This window comes from Chelon labrosus, assembly GCF_963514085.1.
Source record: "Chelon labrosus genome assembly, chromosome: 12".
Classification (NCBI taxonomy): Eukaryota; Metazoa; Chordata; class Actinopteri; order Mugiliformes; family Mugilidae; genus Chelon; species Chelon labrosus.
In genome coordinates, this window is record NC_140345.1 from 20153099 (window position 1) to 20174312 (window position 21214).

Consider the following 21214-nt stretch of genomic DNA (forward strand, 5'->3'; position numbering starts at 1 on the left):
TTAAATTCCAGAAGCGCTATCTTCATTTGCCTATTGCCAAAAGTAGATAAAAGTAATAAAACTATTAAAATGACATTTTCAAGCATAGAGTATGGAAATAAGTGCCATCTATACAGGCATAACGGGATTATGTTAAAATGAAAAGTCATAAGCTTTGTTCTTATCAAACAAGTAATTTCGAAACACAAAAGAATTGTCCATAGTTACAATGTTACATGAACCATTGGCGTCAACATTAGCTTAGTTTCCCGGCAGATAAAATGCGGCAGAGACAGTTATCTTCCTGTGAAAACTGTCAGAAGGTCATAAGAAATGTGAAATCTACTTTTGTGAACCTCTGATTAATATCAGCTTCAAATATTAGTAGAAAGAGTGCCACGTGTTAGCATTCTTCATGAAATGTGTTAACTTTAGAGCTACAAAGGTTGGGCAGTTAATCAACATACAGTGGGCGTCTGAAAAAGTTAAAATGTAAATTTAACATATGACTTATGAAGTGTGACAATCAGATACGAATAAAGAAAATGTGAACTTGTTTCTACTCGTCATACTAAGCAAAGCAACTAGTTGACTTGTGTAAGTATCACACAAACAGTGATGGGGATTTTCTGCAGTTTTCCAGATAGTTCAGTTAATTGAAAAGGTAATCAGCAGATTGATCAGTTGATGTAAATAAAGGTGCAATACTAGTTAAACTGCCAACCACTGGCAGGAGAGAGACATTAATCTTGTGTTTGTGTTTTTTAAGGTTGACTTTCTCTGGATTTGCAGGAATCATCTGCATATTTGGCAAACCACTCAACCTGAAGATCACTATGTGGGCGGTAATTAAACACAGTTAATCAACACAAGTGACTGGCAAAATGCAATGCATTATACTCATCATCCCAGCATCGTCTCATCATCATAACCATCACCAACTCCGCAGTTTGAGCTCAACACTGTATAAAATAACTGAGGGCAGAAGTATGTGGGACCAGGCTAGAGGAGAAGTCAGAATTTTGTCAGTTTGGTGACAAGTCAGCTGTGACCGGCTGGCTGAATTACAGCAGCTCCACTACAGAGAGAGGCAATTCTTGCCTGTGGGCTCCAACTGTCCGGCTGAAATATCAAGGCCGCTTTTTTCTTAGCTGCCTGCCCTCTTAGCATGGTATAATTGGTCTCAGAGTTCAGTGGTTTGTCCAGATGAGTGGTTCTTTCTTTGACTGAAACATCAGACTGTGACACTTTCCATCCTATTCTTGCAGACACAGGAAGGCCGTGGCTGAATAGACACATATGCAGCCGTTGTTGCGTATACGTTTCTGCTATGGGACTTCTTAGAAAGACCACATGTGGCTCTAAGGGAATACCAGGTAGAAATAACACTCCTTTGGGTTAAATGCTACGTATAGCTATTGCTTTGGTAATTCCAGCATAGATTTGTTTTGCTTTGTTAAGCACAACACTCGTCTCTTGCAGGGGTGTCCTACTGATAGAGCCTAGGGCTTGAACAGTAGGCTCCACACACTTCTCAATGGAGAAGTACAGCAGCTGCCACCTGGGTTTTTCTGTCTAATAACCCAAGCTACAACCTCTCAGCTTGGAACTGGAGGAAAAAATATTGAACTCTACCATCTGTTGTGATCGCAACAAGGAGTTGACACTTTGCAGGCTGCGACACCAGTGTGGATGAAGAGACATGCTGTCAGAGTATGAACCCAAAGCTGACTGCCAGCACCACGCCTTGGACAAAACTAACAAAAACTACAGTGCTGTTGTGCAGGAGGTGTTCGCGTAGCAGGTAATGTGACTCAACCTGTCCGCCAAGAACAGGCGCAAGCAGGAGGGGAAGTGAGAAATGAGAGGAAGTTTGTGCGTCTACAAGCACGGAAGTTGACTAACCTCAGTGTATCACCTGTAAGACACAGATGTAGTATGTGGAAGTGGTGCACATGCATGCACAAATTAAGTGAGTAGGATGGAAAACTTTGGCAGAACACCAAACCAGACTATTGCTTAACGGTTTGCAAAACTATAGTTGTAGGCTGGCATACATGCAGCACGCTCATGAACACAAAGGAATGCCACATGAACCACGTGATGGCTTCAGCAAACCTCTTGGCATTCTCTCTCCTGGTCAAGGCAAATCTATGAACCGCAAAGGAATGTATTCCTACGGCCTTCGTAGCTCAGGTGCTCAAAGGCAAACAAGAGTTTTCTTCTCAAACTATGTGAAGGTTAAGCTGCAGATGCTGGCATCTCACTATGTCAATATAAACATTGCATAGTTGGTAATAAAGTTTTAATATCCGACCGAGATTTCTGTTTGTATCAAAAGGAAAACAGTAGTAAAGTCATGTTATGTGGCAATGCTGTGAACACGTCTGCGTGATATTGAAATTTCATTGCACTGCTGACGGGATAATCCCTGAGCTTTTCATCATCTGAAGGAAGCTAGAAAAAGTCGAGGAATAAAACTACAAGTAATCCATATCAAATAAAGCCAGAGGTTATCTTGCACAGAGGTCCCTTTCTAGAGGACATTCAGGACGGCAGGCTTTAACAAATCAGTGCAGTTCAGACATAAGCAGCCACTCATGTGTGAGTGCTTTATTTATAGTCTGTGCATGGCAGAGACAGTCAACGTTTGATTACAGATTTGGACCCCAGTCGTGCTTTTGACTCACAAAGCGTAAAAAAAAAACGCAGCTAAAGGCTTATCAATGAATCTTAAGCTGCTGCACATGCTGCTGCACTTTCACCATGGTTTCAGTGTTCACTGTTTTGTTCATTTAGGCCCGTATGGTTTCTGACGCAGGCCTTCAGTGTTTTTATGTAAAGTTGGGTAACAAGGGGAGCTCACTGCAGACAAGTCCTCACCTTAGGATGCAGAGTGATGTAATACCTATTTTCCTTGGGCGTTTACATTGCATGCTTCAGTCTCCTGAAAGCCAGCAGGTCAGTCTGTCCACTGGTAAAGACAAAACTGCACCCCATTAAAACCCTAAACCACAAGGAACAATGATGCTGTTCTTTGGGAAGGTAGTGCAATGCATGTAAGACTGATCACTTGATGACTAATGCCAAGATAAAGTTGAAGCAATTTTATAAGTGGAGAATTTCTGCAAAGTGCATTGACCAGCAGGTTCCTAACAGATAACGTTTAAGAAAAAATGTGGGTATTGCTGGGTAGAAGCCAACAATGACATGTTCCCTTCTCTTATAGCCCTTACAGACGGTGCAGAATCTCGGTTTAAAATCTTCCAATATAAAGGGGGCAGCCTTTGGGGCCTGTTCACAAGCCTCCGTCAACACGGTTTACAACTCTAAAAGTGTCAACCTAATCTACAGGTAAATTCGGCATACTCATGATCCACCTATCAGTTCTAGTTTAAACTACAAAGCTGTTTTCCACGTTAGCTCAGCGCTGCAGAGTCACAAAAAACAACCGGAGGTTTCCGGTAGCAAACTGCATAGAGTAATTCAAATAAACCATGACATCTGTGAGGTTACGCCTCCTTGGTGCAAAACATGTACGCCGAATTTAAAAGAGCAACCTACTGACTGAGAAGAAAGCTTTAAAGTCACCGAAAAGTGTGTGTTATGTGAGAAGCAGACGAAGAAGCGTTAAATCGCTCAATTTGTTAACCAGGATTGGAGCGCGACATTAAGCGGGGAGGGTGGCGGTTGTTGTAGACTAGAGCTAGCGGTGGGGGCAACCCCTGTCAAAGCACATGACAAACGCAGTGACACGGACTGGTGACAGTGATGCTTGAACGACACTTAACTGCAATTTCTTGTATCGAGGTATTAAGACAAGGGCGAGCGCGGAAACCACATTCCGAGCATATTTTATTCTCTGCAGGTTTCCATACGGCAAGCTGTTACGCGCCGTAGACAAGTCGACGTGGATAACATGTTTACTATCGCCACACCACGTAACCTGCGATCGAAAAATAAAGCAGTAAAACGACCGTGAGGCGTCGACGCGCGCGTGTGTTATCTGTGTTTACACATTTGTTTTTTTTTTGCTTGTTTGTTTTTTTTTATGTGTGAATTAGAACCAGCTCGATAGTGCACGTACCCTTCTCCGTTTAGTCTGTGTCAAATGCATCCACAGCTGAGCCTTGCACTGGATGTAACCAACTGTCAGTCTTCTCTCGCCAGTGGTCGACGGTGGTCGTCGACAGCTGCAACAATAACGCCTTTTTTCCCCTTTATGGTGCGCCGTTGCTGGAATCACCACGGTGTCTCCCGTTAGAGGAAAGAGAGAAAAAAAAACAACACAAACAAAACAGAAAAGGAAAAGAAAACGTGTCGGTGCTTCCTGATTTAGGTACAGTGGTGGTGATGATGTTGTTTGCAAGGGGTGGGGCGGAATGTAGCCTTAGTCCGCCAAGAAATGTGGGCTAAAAAAGGCACGTTGGTGCACGTCTGAGCATGATTAGTGTCTCGTGGTTCGTCGTGGGGAGGGTTTCATGAACGCCCGTGGTAGTGCTGCGGTGATCTTAACCAACACAACACGCGAGATTACTCAATTAGCTGCAGGGTCTGCTCACTCGGAGACACTCTGTTCCTTAAGTACTGACAGTCAGTGGGTCAATGACTTGCTAAAAAAACACCAACAGGTTGCTGAGGAAGAGAGATATAGTCTTTGGTCTCTAAAAGCAAGGAATATGGTTAATGGCCTTGTATTTATGTAGTGCTTTTACTGAGATTAAAAGATACTTGGGACTGAGGTCCTTGTGAGGAACTGCTGACCCAGTGGTTTGTGGACAACCCGCTCTATCTGCTGAGCCACAAGCCATGTGGCCATCACACCATAAATCACACCATATTGTATCATATCATAATATGGACAGTCTCACATGTTATATCATTACTTATTGTATCGTACAATACAATTCAACGGAATATTAGAATAAGAAAAAATAAGAATAAGAGAAGCCTTTATTGGTCCCGCAGTGGGGAAATTGTAGCAATATCGTATCATATATCGTAACAGATCATAATATCGACAGTATCTTATATATCATTCCATTGTATTATCGTCATATCGTATCGTATTGTATCATACTGTATCATACTGTATCAAATACGATACAATGGAATCATATATCATTGCATCATATATCATAACGTATCGTATTGTATGGTATATCATAATGTATCAAATCGTATCACATCATGTATCGTATTGTATCATACTGTATCGCATCGTACTCTATCACATACGATACGATGGAAAATCGTATTGTATCATATATCATAAGGTATCGTATATGTATTGTATCGTATCGTATCATACTGTATCACTTCGTACTGTATCACATATTATGTCATATAAGATTCAATGGAATATCATATTGTATCATATATCATAACATATCATCCCATTGTATTGTATTGTATCGTATTCAGTATCGTATCGTATATCATGTATCATATGTCGTATTGGAACATACTGGATTATATATACCGCATAATGTAATATCCTCTATAATATAAACTCTAATGAACAACATACCTCCTCAGAACATTTGAACGCTTGCTCCGTCATGCCATACGTATGGTCCATCCTACAGGACGCCACCCATGTCTCACGCAGGGTCTCCATATGGATGCCCTTTGTACACTATCTTTGCTGCCCTGCAGCTAGTGCCAACTGGAAGATGACTGTCATCATATGTGAGCATATTTGCCCACTAAAATGATGTCAGACTGTGTTTGTAAATTGGTAAAAAAAAAATTAAATCACAACCGCTCTGGCACCATTGCATCTTCATTATTATTATTTATTTATAATTTTTTTTACAGACATTTTACATTTGATCTAAATCTTTGATTGCTGCTACACTACCTGCTTAGACAGGACACTGTTTTACAGGAATAGGTTGCAATAGGATTTACTTGATGAATGATTAAATGTTGTTCATACTTTTTGATAAATGACATGTTCTAAATCATTTTGAGTACAATTGTGTAAACGTGTTAAAATAAATATTCACGCATTCTTTTGTCATGTCAAATAAAACACTTTGCACACATGTGATACAGTATTTTGTCATGTTCTGCTAAATGTAATCAAGTACATTTGTTGTGCTATTTATACTTTCAGTTTCACTTCACATTGAACTTTTTAGTCCACTACATTTATATCATAGCTTTACTATATCATAGCTTTACTATGAGTAGCTCCCTGTTGCATCGCTAAAACTCTAAGCCTCTTATGCGTCACTGGATCAATGGTATGACGGGTGAAACCCATTTAGCCGTTTACATTCTTGATTTTGTCATTTCTATTGCATTTGTGACAACACTGCAAAGGGTGAAACCTCAATGGTTAGGTTGTCATTGGTTTTATTCTAACATTCAGAATAAGTCAATGTGTTGCATACACCGATCAGCCACAACGTTAAAACCACTGACAGAAGAAGTAAACAACATCTTGTGACAATGCAGTGTTCTGCTGGGAAACTTTTGGACCTGGCATTCATGTGGATGTTACTTAGACATGTACCACCCACCTAGACCAGACCAGGCACCCCCACCCCATAGCAATGACACTCCTTGTTCCTAGGAACAGGTGTTGACCTGGCCTCCAAATTCACTAGATCCCAAACTGATCAAGTATCTGTGGGATGATCCACAGAGGCCCCTCCCCTCAACCCACAGAACCCAAAGTCCCCACTAACAACTATCTGTTGCCAGACAACACAGGGCACCCTCAGAAGGCCCATGTCTAATCTCTAAAAAGTCAGAACTGTTTTGGAGGCACAAAATAATTTCTCAGAGTTGGAAACATAGATAACCACTTTAAGGTGACTTTTGACAACGTCTTCGTGATCTACCGCTACTGTTTAAGTCCAAACTCATGTTGTGATTTTCTCATGTTGATATTTCCAATGTCATCTACCTTTATCTCAGGTTGCTGGTATATCCCCAAACTAAATGAATTGCTGTTCAGCAGGGCCTTTTTGGCGGTTCCTCATTGCTGTTATAAACTGATATGGTGGAGCACATAATTGATTGCATTGTTCATGTGAGTGCGCATCTTTGAGAATTTGAACTGCGGTTCTTTAAGTGCACTCATATTTGATTTTAAGCACTCTACAGATTACGGAGCTGAAACCTGGCACTACTGCCAAGACAAATTCATAACTGAGAGTGGTGTACCGCACCACTGTTTTTTCCTTCTACATGATCCTCTTTATACTGTGCAACCTTGAATTGTTGATTAAGGTTTGTTCAGTGTAACAGGAAGAGTGATCATTGAAGGAAAAAAGTCACATTGACGCCTGTTAGGAGGAAAGTATCCAAGGAGATACACAAGTTTAAAGTTCCCGTTGGGATTAGGGTGTTTTGTCTGTGGGTGAATGTGTGCACGTGTTTCTGAACGCCTTCTTTTTTCATCCCCTGTTCTTTGTTTCCTTTAACCTCCCTTTCCTGTCTCATCTCTCTTTCCTATCTGCTCAGGTAACAATACAATTTAATGGACCATGTCAGTGAATGGCAGAAATGTCTGTTTCATTTCCTGGAACATTAAAAGGATGAGCACTGCCACTGAAGCCAACAAAGGTATCCCCTGGGCGCTGCAAACAGCTGCCTACTGTGGCTCATGACTTAAATGCAAAGGTCAAATTTCCAGTGTGTAAACATGTGGACTAAAGAATCTTCAGAATAATTTAAGGGGACACTCCTCTTTCTACAAGATACATACCTTTGTCACTTCAGACATTTCTTGCATTGAAAAGGGGCTCTTGTTTTATTCTGAGATTTTCAAGGCATTTGACCAATTTTGCCTTTAAATCAATAACCCCTATTTCAATAACGAGAGATCAAGGAGGTGAAATACAACATTTATTGAGCAAGGTAATAGTTTGGCGCCTCCATGACTCGGCATTATAAAGCTAAATCTCGGACGATGCACGTAGATAGGGACATGACTCCCCAGAGAAACTGGTGATGGCGGTGAAGAAGAAGTTGACAAGGGGGTATAGAAGACCTCTGATGAAGACTCCTACAGGATGACCATGGAGGAGGAAGTGGAGATGTAGAGGAGGAGGGTTGTGCAATGGACAGTCTACAGATGGAGCGACAGAATGACAGTGGCTTTAAGGCACAGGGATGAGGGAATGATTGGCTGGGAGTCGGGCAAATAGTTCATTGGGTGCAAGTAGTGGTGTGGTCGGAATTGTGGACAGACTGATTTTGACAGCATGGGAAAACGGATGAGATAAGAAAATAGAGCAACAACCCACATTTACCGGAAGCGAACAGATCATGAACCCTTGTGGAACTTTCGCCTAAGCTTCATACAATATATGATCCAAACAGCCAATGTGTTGTAGTATTACTTAACACTCGTTATCTGATTTTCAGTTTGAAATAATAATAAATTACACAGCAAATCTGCGGTCGAATAATCTCTTTTGTCAGCCATTTTAAGACAACTTGTGCCTTTAGACTGATCCTCACACAAAAAAAGACAACCACAGGCGACAATATGATGGAATCCCACGGAAACGAGAAGACTTTAAGATATTGGCTGAGAGCTTCTCTTGACGTCTTCACAAGGTCCCGCCTGACTTGATAAATGCTCTCCTGACTGGTTTTATCCCCAGAAGGCAATCCTTTTTTTTTTAGTTTTTCAACTCAAGGGAACTGCTGAATATACTTTTTTTCCTCCACCACCAATTTGCCTTCAAACTGTGCTTTCTTCGACCCTACCCCCCCTCCATGCCGCTCTCTCCGGAATTCTTTCAATGCCCAACATACCCAAAGCCACACAACGCATTAATGCATTAAGGACTCTTGCTAGCAGGCGTACTTTTCTTAAATGGACACATCGTTCTCCACCCATTCATGATAGATGAATTCATAAGATAATGTAGTGCATTAGGCTTAAGAAGCTTTGAGAAACTCCCTAAAGGCCTCCCATAAAGCCTGTGAACCCTTTTTAGACCCTATTAACACCTCTTATTTTAGTTTTTCCTTCTCAGCTAGTTATTTACCCAGCCCAACCCTTTGGGTGTAAATGTGTGTAAATGATAATGCGAGGCGGGCAGGTATAGGGCAATTTGCTGAAGGGACGCAGTACTCGTACGCAGTAGTGGGTCCTTGTTATTATAACCTTTATTTGACCAGATAAAAACTCATTGAGATCAAGACCTCTTTCACAAGGGTGACCTGGCCAAGAAAAGCAGCAGCACACGTCATGGTGATCAAGACAGACAAACAACAATAACAAACAACCAGTAAAAGATAAAACATAAAAATATAAAATATTAAGATGCGAGAAATAAAGTGTAGACCAGTCCTACCAAACTAGTTGGGAATGGGCTGGACCAACAGATCATAACTGCCATTAGTGCAAGATCCTATTTGTTGTTATTTACAGAGACGTGAAAAGATAAATTAAGTAAGCCTAGGAATCAATACTTCTTTTAAATGCATCATTAGAAGAAATGCAATTTTTACAACAATTTCTGTGTTGTCCTTAAGATGCTCCTGAGTGATATTGACACGAGCAGTTTCCACACCTTGCTGGCAACTTGCAAGATGCCATCGATCTGCATCATGGAATTAAATGTGCGCTGTTTAGCAATGAGAGAATAGTGTTTTTTTGTTTTTTTACTTTCATCACCTGCCAAATCTTGCACAGCTAATGGCAGACCTCACAGATGGAACAGGCGACCACAATTCCTCTACAAAATAAAATGTTTTTATTCATATTTGATGGAGATCTGCATCTAACAAAAAAATAAAAATAAATCTAATCTCAGCCCGAGAAGCTGCCAGCATGATAAAGTCTGTCTATTTCTTTTGACTAAACCTAGACATTACAGTGGTCCCTTCTTTTGGCTATGAATATTTTACTTGTCATATACAGAGGACAGGCACAATATCACAACAGTATGTAAATGCAGAATGCTATACTGCTATCAGATGTTAGTTAATGGGGGTCATTGATGGCTGCTTATGCATTTATTACTTCTGCAACTTCGCATTAAAACCATTTAATAGGTAAAACAGAAGTTGGCTTTGATTATGAAGTAGTTGCAGGGAATACAGTGTGTTTGCCAGTTAAATAAATGCTTACTGGTATTGCCAATCAAACATTTGACTACAAAACAAGACAACAATGATGTGTGGCATTCTTTGACTCAGTGTGAAATATTTCAGGGAGTAATGGAACAAGAAGGTTAGGTGAGGAGCTGCACACTTCCAACGTCCCGCTGAGGTAACCAACTCTTTTCACTGTGTCCTGCTGTTCACAGACTTATTCTGTTTTGCTGCCTTCAGCAACTACAACCACCCCCAAATTAATCTGGATTGAAATATTTGAGATTGTCACTTGAATGGTGACCATTTTCACCAACTTAGTTTAACGTGAAAGAACAGTTAAGAGCGTCATTAGATTCCCAGGTATTCACAATCCAAATTAAGATGTCTATCCACTCATCTCATGAAATAAAAAGTCACTTGGGATTACCAGTTTAATTACATTACCTATTTCATTTCATTTTTTTTATTTCCATCAGATTTCCATCAATTTGCCGATAGCCGAACGGCTAATTCCCAGCCACTCTCTGCTGTGCTACGTTACAGATCAGAATGGTTTGACACTGTTTAATCATAAAGTGGTTAAACAGTCAAAGGTTGTCTCATGACAATTTTTCCAGCCAAATGTTCATCCTATTTATCCTGCTGCCGTAGTTATCCTGCTTCAAGATGATCAGAATTGAGAGTGTAATATGATGATGCTGCAATGGCCGGAGATATCAAATCGCTGTGATAATGTATCCGGGAGGACTGGGTCCAATCCATCCTGATTTAGAGCTCCGGATAGTGTTTGTGACTGCAGAGGTTGGGCTTTGTGGGAGTTGGGTGGCGGTGGGGGTTGGGAAGCATGGGTTTGGGGGTTATTGGCAGAATCAACAGTCTGATTGCCTAGCAGGGAGATCAGCCCAAGGCAGAGAAAATGACTCAACATTGTCAGTCATATAATAATAACCCATTAGCTTAGAGCCTGGGCCGATCTCGACAGAGATACAGTAACTTGTTGTCATGGAAATAGGCAGGCCTCCGTTGAGGTAATGGGCCTAAAACAGCTTGGATTATCCATCAGAGTAACTCAGAGGAAGGGGGAGTTGTTTGTCGTGTATGTATCTGCGTTGAGTGAACGTGTGCATATCGCTTAGCAAAGCGCAGGGGGTCATATTTCTTTTACCCTGACCTAGAAATCTCGATATCCTCATTTAACGTCTGAAAACATAACTCACATAAAATAACTAAAAAAGAAAAAGAAAAACGCAGGGTGTCTGCTGTCACCAGCTGCAGACGAGGACAGATGGTGAATTAGAGGCCCGTTACAGACACATTCTCATGATTTCATGTTTTTATGTATCGCTGGATGTTTTGCTTGATTACTTGCTAGAAATAAATCCAGGTGTCTTGCTGTCATCTGTATTTGTCTGGGAGGTAATTATCCTGATTGAAAGTCTTCATGCATACACCAGCAAGATGGCTTTCCTTCCAGCCGTAGCGAAAAGCATTTATTTAGATGTAATCTGAAGGTCCTCCAGCTACCATACGTATACAGCCTTTCAGGAGAGGGAATGTTTTGGATGCGTGTGAAGCTAAGCTGCGATGTGCCAGTACTTTTCCGTGGGAATTGTGTTTTTATTCTTTCTCTCTTTCTCACAGCTACTTATTTGTCTCAGGATATGGTCAGCAACCCAATCGTAACATCAGGCCTCCAGCTGCCTCTAACTAGGCTTTGATTAACACCTAGAACATAAAGAAAACGTAATAATGATAAACTATTATTTAAGTTAGATCTTGGTCACCTTGGCCGAGCGTTAAGTGGCTACTGGAAGGGTGAAATTGCGTCCAAGTAATTGAGCCAGCGACCTTTCATTTTCAAATTTAAATATGAGACTTATCTCGACGTACTAATGCTGACATAAGTTAATTTTGAATGTTCAGCTGCTGAAAACTGCGCTTTAAAGAAAAGGTCCCGGACTTCCACCCAAAGGTCACTCCGGCTCATTTTACGAGCAGTCGCGCCCTTATCTCTATAAATGTGGCTAATGATCTCCAAAAATACCCGATGGATATTAAACATCGCCTTGTTTCTCCCTTTTTAGGTTTAATCACGTAGAAAGGGGGGGAAAAGCGCAGATAGCATCTCGCGGACGGAGCAAAGCCATGACCACGGGCGGGCATGGCAATAAATACAAATCATTCACACAAAGACTCTCATCTCACGCAGGGTCTGACTGGTGAGGCTGATAGCTATGGCGATGTGGTTCGGATATAAAGAATGTGTGCTGCTGAAATCCTGAATAGCCACAAGAGTTCACCTCGAAGTATAAAAGAAAGAGAAAACTAAATGGAAGGGTTTAGTTTCCTCTGAATGCATTTCTTCACGAGGTGGAAAAGATTCTTAATAGCACTAAGGCTGTCAAAAGGCCAACGCGGTGCCAGTCTCAACGCTCACACACAATTCAAGGTTTGCCGGAAGCCGTGGCGTGGCTGCTTACTGTCTGTAACAGTTACGCTATGAAAGAATCCAAAAGACTTGAATACTTTGAGCACAAACTTCAATAAATGATAAGAGCCTTATCATTTGTGCCGTCATTTGTCAAAGCAGCACACTAACGGTTAAACTTTTCCAGCTCTTTCTTCCTGGCAAAAAATGTGCAGCACGCCTGATTGAATTCAGGACAACTCACTCAACAGAGACAGCTTTTCTAATTTGCATCCTCTGCCCTCTGCACAAAAATCCAGCTTTGAGTGGAACTGACGTCATATGATATAATTCCCACAAACGGAGCTGGAGCTGCCATACGCAAGTGCGGTTTGAAAACCAAAGAGATGAACCTGCGTGACTTTCTGAAAATCAAACTGGCTAATGCAGTGTTCTCATTATTTCCACAGATGGATACCCACTGAGCACGCAGCGAGGGGATCAGTGCCAGAAGACAGCGCCGGGCATTCTGTTGACAGACAACAGATCCCCATTGCAGCTGGATTAAAAAAAAAAAAGAAAACAAAAAAAAAAGTTTTAATTGCATCAATAGAAAACAGCAGCATCTAGTGGAAGATATTCATAGAACATCCTTAAAATACATAGTTTACAGGTTTATAGAAAAAAGAATAACAAGCTATAATGTGTTTTTTTCTCTTAGTACTGTCATAAATTTCAGTTTATTGGACACAATATCAATTCTGATGTCATTTTAAAGGTAAACCTTGTTTAAAGGTTTAATTTACTTTTGTGAAAACTGAGAAATCAGTTCCTTTCTGTTCAGAAGTTTGACAGAATAACTCACCATGCACGGTTAGGGTTTAAATTTCAGCATTTTCGGAGCTTGACACAAAATCAGCTCACAAAAAGTTAAAACTACCCGGTCAATTTTGACTAATTCTCCCAAAGCTGTCTCATTCAAGCTTACTGATTTTGCCAATGTTGGCACCAGAAGCTTTCCTTCACTCCAGAGCCAGGGACGCATCGATCTGTGTTTGTTCGAGCGGGCTTAGGTTGCCTGCAAGTAAACAGTCTATGAGCAGAGTAAAAGAGGAGGAACGCTGTCACGTTTGCCGAGAAAACACCTCAAACAAAGTCTTTAGAGTGGTTATAAAGTGCCGCAGTTTAGTTTAGTTTAGTTTATTTAGATCCCCATTAGCGTTTGACTTGCAGCAGCTATTCTTCCTGGGGTCTTTCCATCATCATGACATCTACAAAGCATTAACACACAACACATTAATACATAAAAACAAAAATATATTACCTGCTCCTACATTGAACCACCACAAAGTATGAATATCAGGACCCAATTTACAAATACACAAAAAATACACAAAAAATAGGCTACTGATGGTTGAAATTACATTCAAAATAATAATCTCTTAATTTCATTTTAAAATTTACCATATTTCTTTGTTGTGTGACATCATTTGGAAGGGCATTCCAATCCTTCATGGCTCTATATAATACCGTACCTTGAGAGAGTGCCCTAGGTAAGATAAAATAACCTCCAGCAGCATGTCTAGTGGAATAATTATGTATGTTTGAACTAAAAGATAATTTCTTATACAAAATGTATGGCATTTTAGTTGTTATAATATTTCTGAGAAAAACCATCAACAAATATGACATTCTATGTTTAACCTCTAGCCAACCTAGACTGGCATGCATACGACATACATTCGACCTTGTTCCACACACAAGTGCAACACGTGCTGCTTTATTTTGTATCCGTTGCAGTTTTCTGATGTTAGTTAGTGAGGTATTGGACCAAACAACTGCACAATAATCCATATGAGACAGAACCAGTGCTTGAATGACTTGTTTAGTAATTTGTGTTGTTAGATATTTAGAACATCTCCTAATCATTAAAAGAATGCTTCCAATTTTGGTTATTATCCTCTTAATATGCATATCCCATGATAATGTACAATCTATGACGACTCCTAATAATTTCACCTCTTTAACTTGTTCAACCAATTGATTACCAATCATGACATTAAGCTCTGGACTTGAACGCAGCGAATGGTTTGATCCAATAACCATGCTAGTTGTCTTTGACACATTCAAAATTAATCTATTACAGTTAACCCACTCGGAAACCAACTTCATTTCTTCACTTAAATTTCTATTTAATCCATCAATATTTCTTTCAGCTAAATAAATTGTTGTATCATCAGCATACATTGTCATGTGAGCTGTTTTCAATGCCAGAGGAAAATCATTGGTAAAAATTGAGTACAAAAGAGGTCCAAGGCAACTTCCTTGGGGTACTCCATGTCTGACTTGTTTTAAGTCTGACTCACTTCCATTGAAATAAACCATTTGCCATCTCTCACTCAAATAACTTTTAATCATTGACACAGCTGATGATGAAAACCCATAATGTTTCAATTTTGCCAATAATAATTCATGATCCAGAATGTCAAACGCTGCAGAAAAATCCAGGAACACAGCTCCTATCATTTTCCTTTGCGTGATTTCATTCCACCAGTCATCTAACATTTGTGTCATAGCTGTAGTTGTGGAATGTTTTTCCCTATAAGCATGCTGAAAATCCGTGAATAAACAATTATTAGAAAAATATGACTGAATTTGCTCATACACAATTTTTTCCATGATTTTACTCAAACTTGGCAATAAACTAATGGGTCGACTATTCGACTCAGAAAACTGCAACTTTTTATTTTTTGGAATTGGTATTATTTTTGCAATTTTCCATCCTTGTAGCCATATATTTTTAGTCAAACATAAATTAATTATATGTGTTACAACTGGGGCCACAATACCAACAACAGGTTTCAATAACTTTCCATCAAGAAAATCAACCCCAGGTGACTTATTTTTACAATTCATTAATAATAACTCAACCTTCGAAACTGTAACAGTCTTGAAATCAAATATACATTCTTTACCTTCCATTATTTGGTTAATTAGTCTATGTGTGTAGTCAGTGTCACTATACTGTACAGTACTTTTTAACTTGTCAATTTTATTAATGAAATAATTATTCAAATGATTAGCAATATCCTTGGGTTTGGTCAGGAACTCTCCTCCAGTTTCTAAGTAAGATGGTGAAGACTTAGTGTGGCCCTTAACTAAAACATTTAGTGTACTCCATAATCTTTTACTATCATGCTTCATTTCCTGAACCATATTATCATAATATTCTTTTTTCCTCCTCCTGTTTAACTTTGTAACAAAATTTCTTAATTTGCAATAAATTTGCCAGTCTGATTTAATACCAGATGATAAAGCAATCTGTTTTGCCTGATCTCTTTCAATCATATGTTCTTTAGTTTCTCTGTCCAACCATGGTGAGTTAACAGTCCTCACTGTGGCTTTCCTCACAGGTGCATGATGATCTATAACACCAGTTAATGTATCATCAAAAACTTTAAAGGCGGCTTCAGGATCTTCAAGCAATAGAATATTTGATATCTTAGCATTTGAAACATCTCTTACGTATTTTTCTTCATCAAATGCTTTAAATGACCTTCTCTTGATTATTCTTGTCCCTTCTTTGGGCACCTTTGTTTTCCTGACTATTGCAATTAAATTATGATCGCTGCATCCTATGGGCATAGATATAGCTTTGGAGCAGATCTCAGGTGTATTTAAATAGAGATGATCAATACAAGTGGCCACTCTCCTGCCTTCATTATTAAAGCTAATTCTTGTTGGTTTATTCATTGCTTGGGTCAGTCCTGAAGCTGCACATGTATCAACCAATGTCCTTCTCATTGGACAGGATAATGACTCCCAGTTTATGTTCATATCTGCCATAAAATATACTTCAGAATTAGTACAACAGGCAGAGTCAAGCATTTCACACATTATATCTAGGTATTCACAATTAGCACTGGGGGGTCTGTAACCACATCCTATAAGTATAGGCTTGAGATGCTTTAAGTGTACTTGCAACCAAAGAACTTCAATATCAGTTTGCATTAAATCATGTCTTATTCTTACAGGTAGGTGGCGCTGAACATAGATGCAGATCCCACCTCCATAAGCATTTCTGTCTTTCCTATAAATATTAAACCCCTCTATCATCAGTGATGTGTCCTCAAATGTAGCATCTAAATGCGTTTCAGACACAGCTAAAATATGAAAATTATTTGATAAGATTATGTTCTCCACTTCAACTAATTTATTTCTAATACTACATATATTTATATGGGCCATTTTTAGGCCTTTCCTTGGCAATTTATGTGACATTAAACAATGTGTACATTCTTATCAGTCTTGATTCAATTTCAGAGCAGCAAAAAATACATTTAACATAGGAACAAATACCCACACATATTAAAAAAACAAATAAGTTCACGCTTTGTATTGCCATTAAAATTGTACCACTTGTCTGTCCGTGAGAAACAGCCAGCCTCCTATGTTAGCATTTAAATAAACTTAGTTCTGATTAATCCTCCTTTAAATCATACAATCATATCACTGAGTTGATAAACTGCAAATGCATTCGATTAAACTTAAATTTCCTACCCTTAATAATCACATATAGTAATAATCATAACGGGAACCACACTTATTTTGATATAGACAAAATCATACTTTCTTTATTGATCACCCATAGTTTATCCAATCTTAAATTTAAACCATCCAAGTTTAGGCAATCATTATATAACAGATGTGTGTTCTATTCAGTCTGTGTTCTGCATGCTTACCGCACAAGTTAACTGTCTTTCTTTTTCAGGGTAGATCATATCGAGTCCATCTCCACATTGCGCACCAGCTGCGCTCACACTGTTCAGTGAGTGCCGACTGTCCGCCGACTGTCCGCTCACCTTAACTCCAAAGTCATTCGGGCGTTTCAGGTTGCTTAATTGGACTTTTAACAATGAGCAGATAACTTGACAGGAACTCTTGGTCCGGATAGTCATGATCTGTTATCCATATGGCTAAGACATCAGAGGATGGCAGACGGGCTCCCAGATTGGAAGCCTGGAATTTTTTTGCATGCCCAATAGACCCTTTTCACAGCAGACATCCTGACTTGTGAGCCATGACAGTGAGCCACAATGCATAAAATCAGGACCCCTAAATGGAATGCATTAAATCATTAATACACCCGTGGTTATCCTGCAATATTAGTTCAAGATCTCTGACGTGATTGCCTCTGCTAGCATGCTAATGCCACCTGCAGATCTGTGGAATAATGTGTTACATGAATGTGTGTGTGTGTTTGAACGAACAAATGGGGTTCCAGTCTACGCCTGTAATTGGGTTTGTTGCACAAACAAATAGCATGAAAGCAAATTCTGTTTTCAGCCATAGAACAGAAGTATGCATGTAATAAAGACTACAGCTTAAAGGGGAACTACTGTTTTTTACAACCTGGACCTTATTTCTAGCATAAAATACGGTCGTTTACTCACCCATATAACTTCTGTGTCATTTGCACTCGTTTAGGAAATAATTAGATCAACGTAGATCCATACAGCGGGAGTGACGGGGCACCGAGACACAGCCTCTAAATAATGCATTATCTGCTGCGAAACACGTTCATTTTGCCAAATTTTTTGTTATGATACACTAGTGCTATTCCCCGTTAAGTCCGGAGTTACCTGTTATTGTCATCCGGGGTCTGTAGGTCAGTCTGTAGGTTTATAGGCTGCATCTCGGTGTCCTGTCACTCCCGCTATATTGATCTACGTTGATCCAATTATTTGGTGAGTAAACAACCGTATTTTATGCTAGAAATAAGGCCCAGGTTGTAAAAAACAGTAATGAAAGCGTATCTATCTATCTATCTATCTATCTATCTATCTATCTATCTATCTATCTGTCTAAATAAATAAAACAATTAAGTATGACATTTAGAAACACCAATATATATGGAATATAACAGAGACAGTGGAAAGTCCAGTCTACAACACTTATGATGTACAAAATGTTGTATCGTATTACAGTACAGTATCCTATTATCTATTTGTTTTCTGTATGTGCTGTTGTGTGTCTGACCTTTGAATAACAATTGCATTGATCATTTAGAGGTTACATGCAATCCAATCACGTCCAAATAGACAAATGGCTGTTGAGATGTGAGTGCGCTCGCCGTCCCGCTCACGTCCTCGTCAGCTGTCGGCGCCGTTCCTCTCGACCGCGAGCCACAGCGAGCACGGAGCAAGCGCGCGGTCTCTGAAAGTCTTGAACTGTTTCACCCTGACCCGTCCTCATCTACGTCTCTCGGCTCCGTCGCCTTTGCCGCCGGCGAAGCTCGGTGAACTTGTGCCCGTTTCATTGTCCGACACAGAACAGTTTAATGAGACATGAACCAATACAAAGGATGTCAGCAGGGGAGCACGGAAGGCAAACAATGCACACTGAATAGTGCCTTGCCTTGTGACATGGAAGCAATCACCATATCCATGAGGAAATGTTGTCCAACCGGGCCATTTCATGGCTAAAAGGTTACTTTCTACAAATCAGTCTGTGCTGCGTTATGAACTATGTCACAAGAAGGCAGTGGAACGAAATAAAGTTTGTTGTCGAGTTAGATGGACTTTCTGGGCTCTAGCTTTCTGCAGGGTTGTATTGGAATAAGGCCTCTGACATTCAGTCGGTGTTGTGTGTTACATTTGCTGAAATTATAAAAGAAGAGGAAGTGGGAGGTTAGAACATGCGGTGGGAGCTGTCAGCTGAACTTGCAGCGCCTTTTCAGCTTTGCAGATTTCTGTATTTCTGCGGATTAATTGTTCAGCTCTGCAGGCAGCGTCCAACTTTTGGATAGAGAACCAAAACCGTCCGAAGAAGCGCCAAAAACACATTGTTTGTTCACAGGGTACGTCCCAGAAGAGGTGCAGAGACCAAAAGACAGTGAATAGTGACCGTTCCATCTCCAGGGTGATCAAAAAATGTTGGTGCGACTCTATGGCTGTTGCACGTTTGCTAGCAAACTTGAGTTATCAACTCAATAGGCGATGATTGTCTGTGTTGTGTTCACTGCTTGTTTCTGCTGCCCCCAACTGGACGAAAAAAGGTTGCATTTATTACAGTTACTATAGATTTACGAAACCATACTGTCCAACTCGGTCGGGTGTCTCATGTTCTCGTGGTTTTTAATCTGTCAACATACTGAAGTAGATGACTGAGCATGCAGGAGGGCAGTGCCTTCACTTCAGATTCAATCAGAATCAGAATCAGAATCAGCTTTAATGGCCAAGTATGACACATACAAGGAATTTGACTCCGGCAACTTTCGACAAATGTGTCATCTAACAGTATTTCAGTGCAACGAGGTGGCTATGAGTAGTCCCTGAAAATTAGAGCCGGAAAGATTTGTGGATTCAATGATTAGTCGAATGATGGGAGAAAAAAAAAAAAAGCAAGAACTTTGAAAATCAAATAAGCATTCAAGTTAAAAAAACAAAACAAAAAAAAACAATCCAAACAAAAGCAGATCCTTGATTGTGAAGATTTGCAGCATTCCTGTTTAATTATTTATTTATTTATTGATTGAATAAGTGGCACACATTTGAGTTGGGTATTTTTGCCTCGAGGACAAATCAAGCAATTTCAAGGCGTCGCCTTGGTTCACTCGACTGTTACGGTTTAATAATTTACCCAGAGGGTGGGAAAAATAAATGAATCACAAATAAATATAACTGTACTCTTGCACTACCGCACTGGACGATTAACTGCGCTTGGCCCGGGTCGTCTGGCAGCTCGCTCAGGCCCATGTTTTGTCAGTGTCACCTGCCAGTGTGACACAGGAGATAAATATTATGGCGATATCGCTTTGGTAACGTGTATTGACTGAAAGGCAGCGCCATAAGCCCGGCTCAGTAGATTTCCCACGAAGAGGTCAACAGGTCACACATGAAATTGTCATCAACAACTCAACTTGGGCCTGAGCGCGACCCTTCAAGTCTGCCGGGGAATGGGGATGCGCTGAGGGAGCTTTGGTCAAAAAACTGCTGGAGAACTGCCCAATTCTGATTTGAATTTTGTTGTTCGATGTATGTGTGGGTTTTGGGGATTATCTCAGTTGGATCTTCCCAGGATTTTAATAAAACTTTTGAACAATCAAAGAGGAGTCCTGTTCTCTATTTGCAACAATGGATAATAGATCCCGATTGTTTGAGAACTGTTACTGTAAATGCACCACTTTTGGTGCATTTACTATAGACTCAAAATAAGGTTCCAGCTAATATTTATATATAGCCTGTTGGCTATATGTGGCACCAGCATAACCCTGAACCTGTTATCATCGCTTTTTTAGAAAGCTCATTTCCTCTTTATGTCAAAAGAGAGTGAAGCTCAAATAAAGCAATCCTAGCAAGAATGCCGGGCGAAATTGCTTTGTGATATATGCAATTTTGACTCACCAGGCGTATAATCACAACATTTGCACGCAAGCCATACTGTGTCACAAACTAACTGAGTCAGAGTGAGAAAATGACACTGGCCTCTGGCATACAAATTATGTAGGGCCATTTTATTCACAAACGTGGGGAATAAAACGCATCCAAATCTCTCTCTCTCTCTCTCTCTCTGTATATATTTTTTTCTTTTTCTTCTCTTCTTTTTTCCCCTTACCATTTCTTTTGTGGGGTGGAGGGTACGGTGTGAATAGTACAGACCAGCCCCCGCTACATTGTGAGGGGGAGAAAGTCCAAACGCAGAGAAGGAGGATACACGCTGGATCAGCGCGCTCGGTGCGCAGACGCATCAGGTGCG

The 21214-nt window shown here is 40.1% G+C and overlaps 1 protein-coding gene across 1 annotated transcript in view; it reads right to left on the reverse strand.

Annotated features, from left to right (window-relative positions):
* The window catches only part of LOC311497434 (myelin basic protein-like), a 49566-nt gene extending 45240 nt beyond the window's left edge, over positions 1 to 4326 (reverse strand). Inside the window, exon 1 of the mRNA XM_084557746.1 lies at positions 4067 to 4326. The gene's annotated coding sequence lies outside the window, so the exon portion shown is untranslated. The remainder of the gene's footprint in view (positions 1 to 4066) is intronic.
* Positions 4327 to 21214: the final 16888 nt, after the last annotated feature.